We start from the raw sequence: 7,912 nt of genomic DNA on the forward strand, positions 1-7,912 counted from the left end.
TTAGTATATTTAGTCACACTTGACTCCTTAAGAAAATGCTTATGGATGTTTTATTGAAATTATTAAGGGGGAGTTATTTGTGATTAATTGTTGATATAAGCACATACGTAGGAGGAGTTATTCTCACATACACATTCATACACATACTCACACTTATTGACATTTACTTGGTGATTCAATTGAGTTTTGTCATCATCAAAAAGGGGGAGATTGTTGACCCCACAAGCTCAAAGGAGCATAGATTTTGATGATACCAAAACTCAACTAGAATCAAACTAACATTGTTTTAAGTGTTGTGTATCTCAAAGAAGAAGGACAAAAGGATTTTATGATGGATTGGTCCTTATGAAGAAAAGATGACATTCTAAGGATAACACAAGACGAAGCAAAAGAGATAAAAGAAGAAAAGGTTACCTTCCAAGGCTGCATTGAAAATCAGATTTGAAGGTACATCTAGTATAGAAGTTAGTTTTATTTCTTAGGATTTCTTGTGAAAAGAATTGAGGAGTAAAAGTCAATGATGCTTATCTTTAATCCCTCAAAAGATTTCTTTTTAAACATCATTATTGGCCTAAAAAAAGTATTTGACTATGATTTGGTGTGAAGTTTTATAGTTTTGAAAGTTATGCAGAAAAGCTTTCCTGGTATGCTAACTGGTTTGCTACTGATTTTAGTATGCTAACTGGTTTGCTATTTTCTCAAGTACGCTAACTGTTTCAACTCTGCACAACATCGCAGAAAACGACAAAATAACGGCTATTTTCTTGAAATTCGTATCTGTAACGTTCAAATGAGTTCTGCAACGGTAAAAAACGTTCCAAAGCTATAAATACACCTTCCTTTGGCCATTTTGCACTTAATGAAAGTCCCTCTACTGTTCAAAATCTTTAAAGCTTTCATTCAAAGTGCTCAAAGTGATTTATTGCTCATCATTGGCTTATTTACTCAACTCTTCTTTATAGTTGCTGTTGTAATTGAGTGAGAGTGAGTTTTTCAACACATTATTATCATTTGTGAGAGGTCATTCAAGCACCTATTGAAGCTTGGTTGTGATAAGTGTTTGGGATAACACTTGGTAGAAGTGTGAAGCTACTTGTAAAAGCTTTGTTGAGAAGATTTGTAAAGGGCTTTGTCTCTTGCCTTGAAAAGAGAAGAATAGTGGAGTGAAGACTCAAAGTGGGATCTTTGAGAGAGTGGATGTAGGCTAGTTAAAGCCGAACCACTATAAAAATTTCAGTGTTCATTTTCTCAACCCTTGCTCTTTACATTTATGCAATTTAGCTTTATGATTGATATGTCTTTGCTGATATGAAAATTGATATCATATCTCGTTGATCTTGCCTTTATGGCGAGAAAATTAGTTTCTTGCTAAATCACTTTTCTTGCGATATCCGATGACGATCTGAATGTTGTGTGATCTGCTGTCAGTTAGAATATTTGGTATACTGCTCTGGTTGGTATGTTAAAAACGTATTTAGTTTACTGATATATTTACTGAATGCTTATATAGTCTGTTATATCGATTATCGATTGCATACAACAACCTTGAGTCAACTTGTCAATAGAGCTATATTGTTCATTTTTCACATTAGTTAATTTAGTTGAACCTAGCTGCAATTTTCAAAGGTTTTGAGCAAGAACCGAAAATTGTTTTTAAAGTCCAATTCACCCCCCTCTTGGACATATTTTGGGACATCAAGTTAGCAGTACTGCACATGGCAATATGCCATTCTGTGATTTTATGGCTTTTAGCCATTCTGACCTTGTATTGAGATTTGGCCTTGTGCCTGATGTATTTACAGCTTGTTAGCTGTTCTGTTGCACATCGGGAGATATGTGACCGATGGTGCGATGGCCCGAGGTACTAGATACCCAGTGTCAGTTTACCCGTTATCCAGTCCAGTCGTCTAGTGTAGGTTACTTGGGGCAACCAAATGAATAAAAGTGGACAAAGTAAATGATATACAAATACCAAACAAATAAAACATATACATTCGTTACATATTTATTTCTTGCTATTTCTTTTATTTTATTATTGCACCACTAAGTATTATTGCTTAGCGCGTTGCTTTTGCCACGCGTAGGTTCTGGAGATACAGATCGTGAGCCCAGTAGACCGCAGACTGGGTGAGTCCATCTGTGATTCGCACGATGTCCGTGTCACCTCAACCTTTTGTGCATTAGTATGACACTAGGTGTCATTTTGTCATTTTGTAACTAAATTTTTATTTTCTCATATGTATTTAGAATTATGTAATGTATTTGGATGTTCATGTAAATTATGAAAATTATATTTGTGAATGGAAAAGTAAATATCTATTTGTGAGTTATACTTGATTATCACATGTGATGGATGATTGAGAACTGAAATTGAGAAATGTTGTTGAGATTTTGATATTGGAGTTTAAGATGATGAGATATGAATATTGGAAGTGTTTTTCACAGGTTCCGAAGAACTGTTTTCTCCATTTTTAGTAGATTTCTGCGGATTTTCTTTAAAATTTTCGGAACCTCAAATAAATAATAATTTTGATAAATGGCTTAAATAAATTATATTTCATAACTAAATCCAAAACTATGACAACAATTAATTAAGGTAAAAATAGAGTGTGCCGGTACACCGTGTGACATTACTTACTCGGATATACTGTACACGGGTATGGGGTGTCACACGAATGGCATGACCAAGAACTCATAATGGCCATAGTGGGTTCTGAAGGCAGTTTTAGGTATACTCTGCTCTTGTACTTTCAGCTGATAATAACCTGATCTCAGGTCAATTTTGGAGAACACAGCTGCACCTTTCAACTGATCAAATAAGTCATCAATGTGGGGTAATGGGTATCTGTTCTTTATTGTCACCTTATTCAACTGTCGATAGTCAATGCATAACCAGAGAGTGCCATCCTTCTTCTTTACAAACAACGCCGGCGCTTCCCAAGGTGAAACACTAGGGCGAATGAAGCCCTTATCAAGCAACTCTTGTAACTGTACTTTCAATTCTTTTAGTTCTGCTGGTGCCATTCTGTATGGTGTTATTGAGATTGGGTCCACACCAGGCATAACATCAATTTCAAACTGCACTTCTCTTTCTGGAGGTAATCCTGGCAATTCATCAGGAAACACATCCGGAAAGTCACATCTGATAGGAATGTCCTCGATCTTTGGACTCCCCACTTGGGTGTCTATCACATGTGCCAGGTATGCCTCACACCCTTTCTTAATCATTTTTCTGGCTAGTGCAGCTGAAATGATGTTTAAAGGTAATAACTGTCTCTCCCTATGTATTACTACATCACCATACTGAGGAAGACCAAAAGTGATCTTGATCTACGATCAATCATAGCATGATGCCTGACTAACTAATCAATGCCCAATATAATGTCATAATCTTTGAAGGGCATTTCAATTAAATCAGATAGAAAAGTATGTCCTTAGATCACCAAAGGACAGTCCCTATATAGCCTATTTACCCTGACCTCCTGGCCTAATGGACTAGTTACTAGCACATCATAGTCTATTGGTACACACTGAATAGCAGTAGAACACATCACACTAGCACTAACATACGAATGTGTAGAGCCAGGATCAAATAACACATGTACATCTTGGTCAAGGATAGAAAAATTACCAGCTACAACATCTGATGTTTCAGCCTCCTCCCTCTGACGCATGGTATACACTCTAACTGGTGCGCCACTGGGTACTGGTTGGTTAATAGTGCTTTGACTTCCAGGAGTGTTACCAGGACCCCTACCTCTGCCTCTACCTCTAGCAGCTGACTGTGACCCTCTAGGTGCAGAGACTTGGGCTGATCCTTCAGATGTAGCAAAAGATCCAGACCGGCGCGGACTACTGCAATCTTTAGCGAAATGTCCGCTCCCTCAACAGTCAAAACATGCACCGGTGGCCTTGAAACAAACCCCACCATGAGTTCTACCACAAGTTTCATACTGCCGGACTGATAGAGCTCCTCGGGGTGTCTCATCGGGTCACGACTGCAGGTGTGGTTGGCCAAAAAATCTGCCTCTGCCAAATCTACAGGAGCTGGATCCCCCACACTGTTTCCTCTTTCCAGAACCACTCTCAGATGCTTGTCCCGTAGTCTTTTCAGTCTTCTCTTTTTCTTGTGTACCCTTCTTCACTGCCCCTTCTGATTCTATCCTTTCCAGTTCCAGGGCTTGTGAGATCAATTCAGAAAAATTCTGATGTCGAAAACCCACAACTTGCATTCCCAAATTCGGCCTTAATCCGGACTCAAACCTCTTACATCTGTCTCTGGGGGTGGAGACTAAGCTTCCAGCATAGTAGCTTAGCCTTGAGAAGTCTCTCTCATATTCTGCTATGGTTCTGTCCCCTTGTTTCAAACTCAAGAATTCTTGTAATTTCATATCTACATATGCATCAGGAACCCATTTCTGCCTGAATTCCCTCAGAAAGTCTGTCCATGTCAGCACAGGTGGCTCAACCAGGCTGTGGGGGATGGTCTTCCACCATTCATATGCATCCCCTTATAACAAGGAAACAGAATACTCGAACTTCATCTCTTCCGTACACTACAGTTTTCTGAAAACTCGTTCCATTCTTTCCAACCATTGTTCTGCCTCCAGTGGATCCACAGTGCCTTTGAACTCGGTGGCCCCAAATTTCATCAACTTTTCATATTGTCGAGCTAAGGGCTGTGGTTGTGCTACAGGTACTTACATCTGAGCTTGGGGTGGCACATTACCTGCCATTTGCTGGAAAAACGCAGCCATCTGCTGTACAAATTAAGCAGGGAACTGCGGTGCTAGAGCAGGAGCTGGAGTGGCTGACCCACTCACGTTCTAGAGTGCTGGGGCTTCCCCTTGAACCTCAGCCTCAATAGATTGTTCTTCGGAATGGTCTCCTCCTTCCATTCCGTTTTCCCAAAATTTCTACTTCCTGAGATCAAACACAAGGAGGTTGACCTCCGTTACTGCATATTCATGATGTAAATATGTCATATGTATCAATTAAAGACACTTGAGCAGTTGTACTTATCAAAGAAATATTCATATACATAGTCAAAATTTATTGAAAAACCATGCTCTGATACCACTAAAACATGTCACACCTTACTCCTCTGTAAGGCATAACATGATCCCGTAGAATACTTAATGAGCTACCGAACTTCACCTACCGATAACTCATTAAGTACCCTACAAGGGATTTTAAAATAATTTTCTTACATTTTAGAAGTGGTGAGCATTTTGGTAGGAATTAAAAACCATTTATTCAAAGTTTAAATACTAGTAAATTTTTTTTTTCCATTTTAATTTTACCGGAAATTTTATAAAAATTTTGACAGAGTTCCGTTTGTAATTGGAGAAAACAGTTCTTCAAATACCTGAGAAAAACACTTCCAAAGATTTTTCACAACTCCCAACCTCCAATAAATCTCAATCAACTCAATTCAAATCACTTCAAAGTAATTCCACAATCCAAATTAAAATTTATCATCTCAAAATATTTAACAACTCCATTCACAAGGCATAAAATATGAAATTCACATGTACAATTATTAATTTACAGAAGGAAATCCAAAAATAATATGATTAAAATTTATTTACAACTGCTCAACTTACATTGATACATACAACATTACTATATTTACATCAAAATTAACTACAAGGGTATAAAATAATACCCGTATAAAAAAATCAGTGGAGGCCTCAATTCAATAGCAGCTCACTCTGCTGCTTTCTCCTTGCTCTTATCTGCGACAGCAAAATAAGCTATCGCTGAGTATAAAATACTCAGTGGTGCACAATAAAAATTTAAAATGTAATACATAAATCGTTCATTGATGAAACACAATTTGAATACTTCTCAATCACATTTCACAAATATCAAAGCTCATTATAACACCATTTAGTCAAATAATTTATTAAACACAGTGTTGCCAAAATCTTATACACTTAAGCCATGACACAAAATTTTCGATCAACGCCGTGTTGTACACCACGACAAAGCAATCTACAACCCCATTAATCGAGATCAATGAGGGAGGTGGCTAGCTAGCTAATGAGTACTCATCCGATCTCAACCTCAACTGGCAAGCCAGAGAGGGAGGAAAATAAACGATCTCAACCCTATAAATGGAGGAGGAATAATGTGATACTGTCATGCTAAGTGTGAACATAAAATCAATTCAAAACAATTTATTCAAATAATTTATTGAAAATCTGGTAAATTTTCAAAGTCATATTCACAATCATAAATGGCAACACAATTCGTAATTAACTCAAGAAAAATCAAATTTTCAAGAATCATATATTTAAACAACAATTACTGTGCACAGACCTGACGTGAGTCGCCTCTAGGCCTTGACTCAGTCTCTCAGAGCTTCCAAGTCTTTTTCAGCTAAAACACACAATTTCACAGTGTTTCAGTACCATAACTTAGCATAAATCCAAAAATAAATTTCACTTCATTTTTACCTAGCTTTAATGTGCTAATTTCGACGTTCTTGAAGTTTTTGTGTTTTGGGTTACTGTTCACTACACTATTCAAGTCAAATTGTTGACTTTTTAAGGCTTAATAGGTATGGGAACTCCAACTTCACCCACATACCACATTTTGGTCATTAAATTTGTTGGTTTTGATCATTTTCTCAAAGCTTAAGTCCTTTTGGCAAAATTGTCAAATTTTCAGTTTTGGTGTCCCTAATTGCACTATTCCATTGGTCAATATACTGTTGGAATTTGACAAAACTTCCTTCATAGAAAATGTTCCTTATTGTCTTAAGTTTATTCTCATTTTTGGATCACCCCAATTGTAGTTTTGTAGCTCAAGTTATGGCCATTTGAATCAGGGCTGCCGAGTTAGACACAACCCAGATTTTCTGGGCAATTTTGGTGCTGGCAGTTTTGGGTCACCAACTTGGGGTGGCCAAATGGCTTGGTTGCTGGCAGAATTTGGACTTATGTTCTTCATGAAAGTTTTAGGTCTATATCTCATCTAACCACTGGTAAAATTTCAGATCATTAGGACCTGCCTAGCTCGAGTTATGACCAAATGAACAAATACTATTCATTTGGTCAGTTTGTACAGTGGCAGACTACACTTATCCAACTTTGGTCAATTTGTTCACTAGGTTTTGGTCACTTTTTGAGCATGGTTCTTAAATGAAAATTGTGTCATTTTATATTTATTTTCATCCTCAATTGGTGCCATATCAATTGGACTTATAAAATTTCATTTTTGGTCCTTCAAAGTTGACTTGGTCATGCTGCCAGCAGCATGACCATACACCCTCCGAATTTAACTTAATTTCCAACCATTCCCACACAACTCATTTGGTCACAATTGATCATTTTTCACTTCATAATAGGTCAAACACATCATTTACTCATTTCTCCAAATTTTTGCCTCAAAACCCTAGGCCTCCAAACCCTAATCACACTAAATTGTTGCATTTAATCACACTTAAGCATTTCAATCTTACTACCATTCTCATACAAGTTCAACGCGGCATTGATCGGAAAATTGTGTCATGGCTTAAGTTGTGAATGAATTGGCAACACTGTATTCTTAAATTATTCGACTAAATTGCATTATTATGTATTGTGAGATTGTAAAATTGATTTAAACTCTCATTGACATATACTGTCTTTTGAATTCAAACATGATCTGACTTATGGAAAATTATTGTGATATTGACAAATGGAGTTTAAATTCTTGTTGACATTATTGTCTTGAATTTAACTATGATTTTAAGTATCCACTATTTACATGACTTATGAATTGTGATTTAAATTGTATTTGGTTAATGTTGTGCACCACTGAGACATTGTCTCAGCGATAGCTTTTTAATTGCTGTCGCAGGTAGAGAGACAGACAGGGCAGCAGACTAGGCTGCATATACCTCCAGCGAGAGATTTTTCGGGTA

Source organism: Hevea brasiliensis, chromosome 2 (assembly GCF_030052815.1).
Source record: "Hevea brasiliensis isolate MT/VB/25A 57/8 chromosome 2, ASM3005281v1, whole genome shotgun sequence".
NCBI lineage: Eukaryota > Viridiplantae > Streptophyta > Magnoliopsida > Malpighiales > Euphorbiaceae > Hevea > Hevea brasiliensis.